Genomic DNA, 11,656 nt, shown 5'->3' with positions numbered 1-11,656 from the left:
AGTTACAAAATAAATGGCCGAGCTGGTACTGGAAAGAAGTCTATCTGATTCTTGACTGGTCACTAACCATTGACCTCATGCCCCACTGCCTTCAAGGAAGATCACAAAGATGACACTTTATTGCTGTTTCGCTGTGGCATGTTTCTGTTAGAAGAGTCATGAAAGTAATAAAAATGAGATAAAGGCAAGGGATGTGTCTAAAGTGACAGATAAACTGGGGAAAATAATTAGATTCTAGTAAATTGTCCTTTTCTCCCCTTCCAACACCTTTCATATGTAAAAAAGATATATCAGTCAATTTTCTCTTTGGGTCTAGCTAAGATGACCTATAAATATGGGGCCCCATGTTTCTCCTTTCCCTTGTCTACCTTCTATAACTTCTCCATCAGTGTGCTGGGGCCACAAGTTCCTATAAGGAGAAAAGATGAAATAAACATTTTAAACATTTAACATGCATTGCCACTGCCCTAGACACACTACATTCTTTATCTCTACTGCACACCGATTTACAGGGAGTGGGTATTTTAAATCCACATTTTATAGATGAGAAAACTCAAGGAGGCTAAACACACACTTCAAGGTGTCTCAGCCTGCCTTCAAAGCATGCTCTTTATCTGTCTGGATTAGTGAAGACAGTCAAAGACTGGAGTAGACCCACTGGGATTTTTCTACTAGATATCATTTGATCTCCTAGAAGATTGGTGACAAATGCCAGTTCTTGAGTATAAGGAGTACTCAAAACTGCAGGGGTTGCAACACCAGAGCAAAATGACAAGATTGGTATCTCCGTACTTGGCTAAGATATGTCCTCATTGTCTCTACACTTGGTCCTCAGATGTTCTTCCATGTGGAAAAGATCAGGGTCTAGGATTGGGCATCTCTACCCTTGAGCCTTTATTCTCTTCTGGGAGGATGCCTATGCCTAAGGAAGAAGATCCCAATTAAAATAAGTTATCTTAGGAGTATGGTAGAGTCAGGTGAGAAAATGGATCTGACTCTGTAAGACAGAAGGAAGGAGTGTTGAGGAAAGGCAGCCCCAAGGAAGAAAAGGTGGTTAGGCTCCAGGGACAAGGTAAGAGTTGGACCTAACACTTTCCTCCCCTCTCTACTTTCTTCCCATTTCCTCTCCTAATCCCCTCCTCCCCAACCCCTGGACCACACCTATACACAGTCTATAAACCCCCTCCACACACCACTCACCCTCCCTACCGTGCATTGTGAAAGGATTCCCTCTGACAGAAACAGGCTCTGGGGGAAGTAGAAACGCCTAATAAACATTAGAAAAGCTGCCAACCTCTCTGGAAACCTGGGAAGTGGAAATTTAAAACAAAGCTAACAATGCTTGGAAGAGTTTTTAAAGCAGAGGAGTGGTGTTGTCAGAATACATGTACCTTTGTTTGACTTGGGATTTTAATGCAGTGTATAATTCTTTGGATACATCCTCCGAAACAAATGATTCAATTTCAGGTTTTAAAAAAAATATACCAACAACTACCCTGGTGTTTTGGTGTTTAAAAATAGCATGGTATCCTTGTATATGGAAAACTAGTTATGCAATAACTAGCTACCTTTCTTTTTTCGTATCTGAAGGATTTCTTTTACCTTGGGAACTTATAAAAGAAAAAACAAACAAATGATCAGTGATGGAAAAGCAAAGGGCAAGGCATATTCTAACATGCTCAATTTATAGTTTAAGTATTACTGAAACAGATTTAGATATACATAAATTCCATTTAATATGAAGACATACCTTTGGAGTGGGACTGGGGTTAACTGCATAACTTAAATCTTTAGAGAAGTTCTAAAAGCTGAAAGTTGGTGGTGTTTAGTTTGGTTTGGTTTAGTTTTGTAACTCATTCCTGGCAAGACATAATCTGATCTGAATTCATTTAGTGGCAAAAACCTGAACTAAGCTCATATGTTATGTGGCTATTTATAGTCTTTATTTCCCACTTAGTATGAATATTCATAAGTTTTTGTGCAGAAATAATGTTTGATTACAATTACGGGTCTGCTGTATATCCCACTAGAGTGTTACATAATATACTTTATATGCACATATTATCTTTCTTATATCTGAAAAATTCTGAATTCTGAAAACCTCTGGCCATGGTTTTGGGTAAGGAATTGAGGACTACCTTTCTTCACCCAGGTATTAATAGCTGCAAAACATTTTTATGTAAGGGGTTAGATGTTGGACATGATGATCTCTGAGATATCTTCCTGCTTTAAGTATAACACTTCCCCTCTTTTAAAGGGTGAAAACTATTGTTTACACAGGAAGAACCTCCAAACACACAAACGATAACTCATAAAGCTCAGGCCAGCATCACCAAGGCTTATCTCTGATTCCGGAGAAATTCAGCCAGTGAGTGGCACCTATGCTGTCCTGGCATGAATCATCTACTTTCACTGTCATGATGCTGAACCTGGCTTTCGTCCACCTTCTCTCAGAGGCTGAGAGAAGCCCAGGCCATGTGTGGTTTTTGAGAATCTTGGTATGTTTTTTAAAAATGCTAAAACAGAGTTACAAAAATTGTGGTCATGTTTACATTAAGTGGTTTTTAGTAACAGTTTTGTTAATAATGTATGATAAAAAGCTATGCACAAAATAATTACAGAATTGTCTTATTAGGTTCATTAATTTTATTAAAAATATTACACATTACAGGTGGTATGGTCCAGCAGTGAAACACCAGTTTAAAACTGCGTATGAGGGCTTCCCTGGTGGCGCAGTGGTTGAGAATCTGCCTGCTAATGCAGGGGACACGGGTTCGAGCCCTGGTCTGGGAAGATCCCACATGCCGCGGAGCAACTGGGCCCATGAGCCACAATTACTGAGCCTGCGCATCTGGAGCCTGTGCTCTGCAACAAGAGAGGCCGCGACAGTGAGAGGCCCGCGCACCGCAATGAAGAGTGGCCCCCACTAGCCACAACTAGAGAAGGCCCTCACACAGAAACGAAGACCCAACACACCCAAAATTAAATAAATAAATAAATTAAAAAAAAAACAAAACTGCGTATGAACATGACCCACTTTCAATTCTGTAAATATACCTCCAGGACAATCAAACATATAACCTCATTTGGAGATAACATCAAAAGTCTACATGGGAGGGCTTTGAACGTGAGCCCAGGCTCTGTGTCAGGCCTCCTGGACTGTCCCTGGATTGTTTGCTCTTCTATTTTAATGCTGATCTGCAAATTGCAAAGAACTCTCAGTCTCTGAAGCTGCCCAAAGTTGGGTCTTTCCAGGATGGAGTTTCCCTGCATTATGTATTTCTAAATTTATATTATTCTTACGTTTTGTTTCTGTACACAGTAGTAATAGACGAGAACCACACATATCAGGAGCCATGACTCTCTCTCCAGTCAAAAATCCCTCCGAAGAGTAAGTCAGAAAGAGAAAAACAAATATTGTATATTAATGCATATATGTGGAACCTAGAGAAATGGTACAGATGAACCAGTTTGCAGGGCAGAAAGAGACACAGATGTAGAGCACAAACGTATGGACACCAAGAGGGGAAAGTGGCAGGGTGGTGGTGGTGGGATGAACTGGGAGACTGGGATTGACATATACACACCAATATGTATAAAATAGATAACTAATAAGAACCTGCTGTATTTAAAAAAAAAAAAAAATCCCTCTGAAGGCTTTGGAATGCCAGGGACTCTTCTCAGACCTGTGGTGGAAGGACAGGCTGTTAGGGACCTCTGTGTCTAAAGTCTGTTGAAAAGAAGACTGTCAGGTTTCCCTGGTGGCACAGTGGTTAAGAATCCGCCTGCCATTGCAGGGGACACAGGTTTGAACCCTGGTCCGGGAAGATCCCACATGCCACAGAGAAACTAAGCCCGTGAGCCCCAACTACTGAGCCAGCGCTCTAGAGCCCGCGAGCCCCAACTACTGAGCCCGCATGCCACAACTACTGAAGTCTGTGCACCTAGAGCCCATGCTCCGCAACAAGAGAAGCCACTGCAATGAGAAGCCCGCACACCACAACGAAGAGCAGTCCCTGCTCGCCACAACTAGAGAAAGCCCGCGAGCAGCAACGGAGACCCAACGCAGCCAAATAAATAAATAAAATTAATTAATTAATTAAGAAAAAAAAAAGAAAGCCATTAAGAAAAGTTAAAAAAAAAGAAAAGAAAAGAAGACTGCCTTCTGAGCCAAGCACTGCCCGGAAGACTCTCCTCTTACTCAAAAGCCTTTTCCTCTTGGGTTGTTTCCTGCCTCTCGCTGTAACTGTCTCCCTGGCAGAGGAACCACCCGCTCTGGTTCTCCAGGGCCAACTGACCTGGGGATTTCTGTTTAACTACTCCATGCCTATCCCATGTGGGATATTACTCCCGCTCTGAAGGCAAGGAGACCTGAGGCCGAGAGGAATTATGTAACTTGCCCCAGATCTTGTAACTAGCAAATGGCAGAACAATGACATTAAAATCCAAGCTTTATTCCACTATGCTAGATAGGCCAGGTAGTCTACTCCTTCTGTCTTTTACAAAACGTTTGTAGCCGATTGTTTAATCAGTTACAAATCACCTAACTCCACTATCCTGTGGCCCACATTTCTCTCTCTTTCCCTCAAGAAATTCATGAAATGCTCTGCTAAATGCCTTGAATTCTTTATGAAATGTGTGGTAACTCCATCAAAAAAAGAAATAAAATTAGTTCATACACCAAGTATTTTTTGATGACCTGCTATGTGCCAAAAAAAGCCCTGTGTCTACCATGATTTATTCCTAATCAGTATGGGATCTTAGTGATCAGTTCTTCCTCTTTTTTTTGGTGGTACGCGGGCCTCTCACTGTTGTGGCCTCTCCCGTTGCGGAGCACAGGCTCCGGACGCGCAGGCTCAGCGGCCATGGCTTAGGGGCCCGGGGCACGAACCCGTGTCCCCTGCATCGGCAGGCGGACTCTCAATCACTGCGCCACCAGGGAAGCCCTAGTTCTTCCTCTTTTAGTAATTCACAAACTATTCCTTGAACATGCTATTCCAGAATCTAGCCCAGGATGATCACTGAAGTATTAATAACTAAGCTGTAGTTTGCAGAATTCAACTTTTTCACCTTTTTAGAAAATCAAACTATTCATGCATCCCCTCCCAAACCTTTTTCATTCTCCCTGATACCTTAGAGAGATAACCAAAATGGTTTGGCTCCCTCATTTTTAACTTCTTTCCATTGCTGCAATAAATCTAATCGCAAAGTATACTTTATTCATATTTTGACTTTTATTTTTTAATGGTAATGCTATTAAATTCTTTCAGCTGTTTCTGAGGCAGCTATACTGCCTGCCTGTTTCTCCCAGAGTCTGCCCAAAGGGGAAAAATCTCTCTGAGCCCAGGGAAGCCTGACTCCCGGTCTGGGATTTATGTGTTTTATTGTATACAATCAACCTTCTGTGTGACTTTTCAGCAGAGGATCCTTTCACAGACTTGCTATCTTTAGCATTTTTTGGTTAGGGCTAACTGCAGTTGTTTTGTGGGAATGTTCTCATGATCTATTGCTGCATAACAAACCAACCCAAGACTTCGTGAATTGTAATAACAGTTTATCATTGTTCCATGGGTTGACTGGGCTCAGCTGGGAAGTTCTCACTTAGGATCTCTCAACTGGTTGCAGTCAGAGTCTACTAGCACCAGGGTGGGCTTCATGGCGGAGACCTGTGCAGTCACACAGGACCCCATTCTTAGAAGGGCCTCACGCTTGGTTCAATGTCCTGTTGTTGCCATCTTGATTCTCTAAATACATTTTGAACAGGGAGCCCAGAATTTTCATTTTGCACTGGGCCTTACAAATTATGGAGCTGGTCCTGGCTGAGACTGCAGTCATCTGAAGACTTGACTAGACTGGATATCCCAGATGCCTCACTCACAAGGCTGCTAGCTGATGCTGGCTGTCGGCTGGGAGCTCCACTGAGGCTGTTACCTGAAATCCCCACACATGACTTCTCTGCATGGCCTGAATTTCTCAGTGACAGTATCTCAAGAGTGAGGTGTCCAACAGATCCAGGCAGAAGCTGAAATACTTCTTATGACTCAGCCTTGGAAAAACCAGAACATCACTTGCAACACACTCTGTTGGTCAAGCAAGTCATGAAGACCAGCCCAGACACAAGGGCAAGTGCATTGGACTCCACCTCTTTTTTTTTTTTTTTTGGGGGGGGGTGGGTGCGCGGGCCTCTCACTGTTGTGGCCTCTCCCGTTTCGGAGCACAGGCTCCGGACACACAGGCTCAGCCGCCATGGCTCACGGGCCCAGCTGCTCCGCGGCATGTGGGATCTTCCCGGACCGGGGCACAAACCCGTGTCCCCTGCATCAGCAGGCGGACTCTCAACCACTGCGCCACCAGGGAAGCCCCTGGACTCCACCTCTTGATGGGGAGTTGGAAGATCACATGGCAGGAGAGCACGTGGCATGAGACATTGTTTTGTTCATCTTTGGAAAATACACTCTGCCACAGGGCTATTTGGGGCACCCCACTGCTTTGCTTTGAGTGCTCTGCCTCTTTCAGGCTTCCCTGAATGCACTCTGCCTAGTTGGCAGGCATTCATGACCAAGTGTGGCTAGACAAGACAGCTTTGGGGTATCCGCCCTGGTTTTTGGTATCTGTCTAATATGATTAAAATGGGACTTGCTCAAAATCTCTTCAAACCAAGTATGTGCTTGGGGGATGAGAGGTGTGCTTAAGGGGGGTTCTGATCTTGAGGTGGGGTAGGGGCTGCTAGGAGGAACTACCTTTTGAGGTTTTGCCACAGTTCACGTTGAGTAAAAATACCGAGCTTTTCTAGATTACATTGCTAAATCTTGCAGCTTTCAACTAAAAGGCCTTACAGTAGAGATGAAAGAAAAGAAGGTGTAGTGTTTGATAATCCTTGGACAAATCCCAATTCCACTACCTGTTAGGTAGGGAAAACTGAGAGCTTCAGTTTCTTTATTTATAAAGTAGGACTAATGATATTCCCTTAGGGGCTATTGTGATGATGAAGTAGGATAATATATTAGCTACGCAAATAGTTACTGTTATTAATAAGTATACAACTTGTTTTTGATTTAGGTTATTACCTTTTAGGTTCCCTTTGCCAAACTCATGGTTGAGTTATTAGACCTACCTAGATCCTCTGGGGTGACTTACCGGTGTAGACATAATGAAAACACCCTAAGAGTAGCATGGTCCTGCAGCCTCTGTATTAGAAGTTGCTGGTTTCGGGCTTCCCTGGTGGCGCAGTGGTTAAGAATCTTCCTGCCAATGCAAGGGACACAGGCTCGAGCCCTGGCCCGGGGAAGATCCCACATGCCGCGGAGCAACTAAGCCCATGAGCCACAACTACTGAACCCACGTGCCACAACTACTGAAGCCTGTGCACCTAGAGCCCGTGCTCCGCAACAAGAGAAGCCACGACAATGAGAAGCCCGCGCATTGCAACAAAGAGTAGCCCCCGCTCACCGCAGCTGGAGAAAGCCCGCGCACAGCAACGAAGACCCAACACAGACGAAAATAAATAAATAAAATTAATTAATTAAAAAAAAAAGTTGCTGGTCTCTACCTTTCAATGTTGAGGGCTGACGTTTTGTCAACTACTAGTGGTAGTGGGTAATTAACATTTACTGAGCAGGGTACTTAAATGTGTTAGGGGCTTTTGATTTAATTCTCACTCAATCCTCTGAGATGAGTACTGTTTTATTTCTGATATTATAGATGAAGAAATAGTAGGTTGGTGAGAATTTGTTTTGTGCAAAACCATCCATGAGATAAATAGTGGCCCAGGATCCAAACAGAGATCTCTCTAGCCCCAGGGCCTGTGTTTCACCATTGTGTTACATGGCCTCTCAGACAGATTAAAGCATTCACATAATTGAATCCTTTGCGTGTGACCTGAGATCTCAGGCTCTTTTAAGCAACTGATTTGGGAGCTTAAGGCCCTAATATTTTACTATCAAGTCTGGTTGTGAGACCTTGCTGGAGAAGAGCTCCTAAAACCGTCCAATTTTTAGACTGCTGGTATAAATTTCCCCAGAGGATTATCTTGTGGTAGGCCAATCCCTTGTGCTTGTGGCTGGGTAGCTTTCAGCAAGGCCTCTCATCTGACATTTGGCATTTTTCCTGGCAGGCAGCCAAGGGGACTGAGTATTTCTCTGTTTTCTTTTACTTTCATTCTTAACCATTTCCTCTCAAAATAAACAAAAAAGAACTTGGGGATTTTACTAGTGGAAATGTATCTTAAAAAGCTGTTTCTGAGGGAAATTTTGTAGCTAGAGGGGAAAGGGGGGAAAAGGAGATTTAGGGAATGGAGGAAACAGAGCCCTTAAAATTATTAACAGAATTCAGAATTCCCTTGAGCTAGAAAGGTTCCATCTAATTTTAAAAGTTGTTTAAATTCCTCAAAAGAGAGGTATTCTGTAAGTATAAATATATGGTCAGGCACCTCTTAATGAGCTATGGAGAATCTCTAACGTGATTATTTATTTGTGCTGTGTCCCCAACATTTCCCTTTAGCAAATGTTTACAATGACCTTCTCTTTCCTAACATTTAATTCCCAAACTTGATAAAAAGTAGAATTGGCTTAAGTTTGGATGCTTTCTCTTCCCTCTTCTACTCATTTAGAAAGGTGTTAGCAGCTATTCATAAACCACTGAAATGATTATTTGGTTTTAGTGAACCTCCCCAAGAAAAAACTTTTTCCTCCTTTTTTTTTTTTTAGCATGCCTTGCTTTGTTTTAAGTGTTTTACAAGTATTAACTCATTGAATCCTCACAAACCTAAGAGATCTCTAACAATTACCTCCCTATTTAACAGATAAGAAACCTGAGGCTTAGAGAGGTTAAGAACCAGGCCCCAGGTCAGTGGGGTGATGGTTTGATGCGAGGGCCTTTTTTCACACAGTCCCAGGATCAAGACCAGGCTCTGCCACCTCCCAGCATGACTGGCCAACTCACAATTGCTTATACTGCCTGTAATATGCTTGAAGCTCTCACAGTATTTCAACCAATCCCAGTGAAATCTGACATTATTCCCATGAGAAATTAAGCGCATTCCAGTTCCTAATGGACTTTCTATCTATCTTCCCTCCTTAAATAGGCTAACAACTCCTTTTGCTCCTGTAGAGGTTGGAAAGGATTCTATTTATTCATTCCTTCCTTGACAGACACTCACACACAGGCAGTATGGCATAGCGTCAGAGTGCGGACATTGGAACCAGACTACTTTGTCTGAATTGTGGCTTTGCCATTTACTTGCTCAAGGTCACACAGCTTGTTAGTGAATCTTTCTGTGCCTCAGGTCTCTTATGTAAAATGGGTTAATGATTACACTGACCTCACACAATTATTATGAATTTAAAATGAGTTAATCTATATTAAATACTTAGTACTGTGCATGGCACAAGTAAATGCTCAATAAGCACAAAGTATCATTGAACAGCTACTTAGGAAATAGAAGTATGCCAGGCACTGCAAATAAAAGCACTTGAAATCTAGTGAGACATATAGGGCACATTCCGTCAATAGATCCACTCATGTGCTAAGCACCAGGCATTGGGGGGCATAACAGCTAAACAAAACACCCCCACCACAAATATTTACAAACTACTAGAAGAGGTAAATAGACAAATAATGACAGTGCAATGTAATAAGTACTGCAAATAGAGTAGAAATGAGTTATATTAGAGCATAAGAGCGGGTAGGGGTGCATGACATTTGAAGGTTGGAGGAGGCTTCTTCCAGGAAGTGAACTGAAGGTAAGACCTGATGGATGAGAAGGAATTTGCCACATATTACTAGAACAGGATGTGAATTGTAAGGTGTATAAAGAGCATGGAGCACATGCATGGGATAGTGTGAGTAGTTTTACCTGGCTTAAGGAATTGGGTGCAGGGGGCAGGAGGCAGGAAGAACGTGAGGAGGCTGGAAAGAAGATACCACCAGATTATTAAAGGCCTTCAGGGCTTTGATGAGGACTTTGGACTTTATCCTGTAAGTAACAGGGAGCCATGAAAAGCTGTCAAGTCTGGGAGTAATATGATCAGATAATCCAGACCTGATGAGATTTGAAGTCAGGGCCACAGTGATACTCCTAGAGAGATACGAAGGCCTGCATTGCAGTGCTGGCCATGGGGATGGAGAAGAAGAGGTATTTGGGAGATAATACGAAGAATTGTTAGAGTGTGATGACTGATTAGAACAGAATGGAAGGGCAGAATATCCTACATTGCCCTCAAAAGTAATATCCTTTTAGCTATGATGGGTACTTAGTTGGAAAAGTTTGAGGAGTACAGGTGGCATAATGGAAAGAACAGGAATTTTTGGAGCTGCATGCAACTGAATACAAATCTAGTCTCTACCATTTGTTGGTTTCATGTTTAGTGTAGATAACAATCCTACTTCAAAGTCTGTTATATAATAACATAAGCATGTAAAACACCTAGTACAGTGCCGGGCACATAGTACGCGTGATCATTGTATCCTGGGATTATAAAATAAGACACAATCAGAGGTTCATGCCAGACAGCAGTGGTCCTTAGTCTTTTGAATGTCTTAGCTATTCATTAAAAAACAAAAAACTTTACTGAGATACCATCACATACCATCAATTCACCCATTTAAAGTTTCCAATTTAATGTTTTCTAGTATATTCAGAGTTGTACAACCATCACCACAAGCTAATTTTAGAACTTTTTTTTTTTTTTTTTGGCCAAGTGTCCTGTGGGATCTCAGCTGTATGACCAGGGATTGAACCTGGGCCATGGCAGTGAAAGAGTTGAATTCTAACCACTAGACCACCAGGGAACTCCCAAATTTTTGAACATTTCAATCACCCCTAAGAGAAACTCCACACCCATTAGCAGTCACTACCCATTCGTCCCCAAGCCCCTCCACGGGTGTAGGCTGCCACTACGAGAATCTGCTTTCTGTTTCTACATATTTGCTCTTAAATTCTTCAAAAGATCTGATGAAAGCAAGGTCTATTCTGGGAATATGCAAAATTTTGTATGCAATTTCTAGGAAAGCAGAGGCCCCAGCTTAAATTTAAAAGGAATACCCTTAACAAATTCAAACCCAATCTCTACAAAGTTGGCACTAGAGGAAGAAACTCCCTGTGGTGACAGTGGGCAGCAAGGCCTTGTAGCCCTCACTCCTGTGTCTCTGCCTAACCTGAGATCTCTGCACACACACAACTTGCTCCAAAATTTCTACACATAATCTCCACATGTGAATGTCAGCCACAAGGATCCATCTCCTATAACCTCACCATTTGTTTCTTCTGGGAGCAGCAGAAACCTAAGAGATTCCAGCCAGCAATCAAGAGTAGTGTCTCTGAAGATTGGTTTAAGCTATTGTGATAACAGCTCCTATTCATTCGGTGCTTCTTATGTCTGAGCATTGCACTTATAATTAACTCTTCTAATTTTTCAATTTTAGGGATACCACCTGCACATGTACTATTTCAGTTTTTTGGTAGCTCCTGGTAAATAATATGATATCACCATGAAGAAACCTCCTGCCAACAATCTTTGTTTGGTACTGTTACATCTAACCTACTTCACAGAAGCCAAGAACAGTCAGAGTACGGAGAGGGAACTTTTAGTGAAAAAAAGCAATGTTTGAGCTCCTATGGGATCAATAAGAATGCCTTTGCGCTCTCAATGCCTAAAGT

This window comes from Delphinus delphis, chromosome 1, assembly GCF_949987515.2.
Source record: "Delphinus delphis chromosome 1, mDelDel1.2, whole genome shotgun sequence".
Lineage (NCBI taxonomy): Eukaryota > Metazoa > Chordata > Mammalia > Artiodactyla > Delphinidae > Delphinus > Delphinus delphis.
This window is presented reverse-complemented; position numbering follows the sequence as displayed.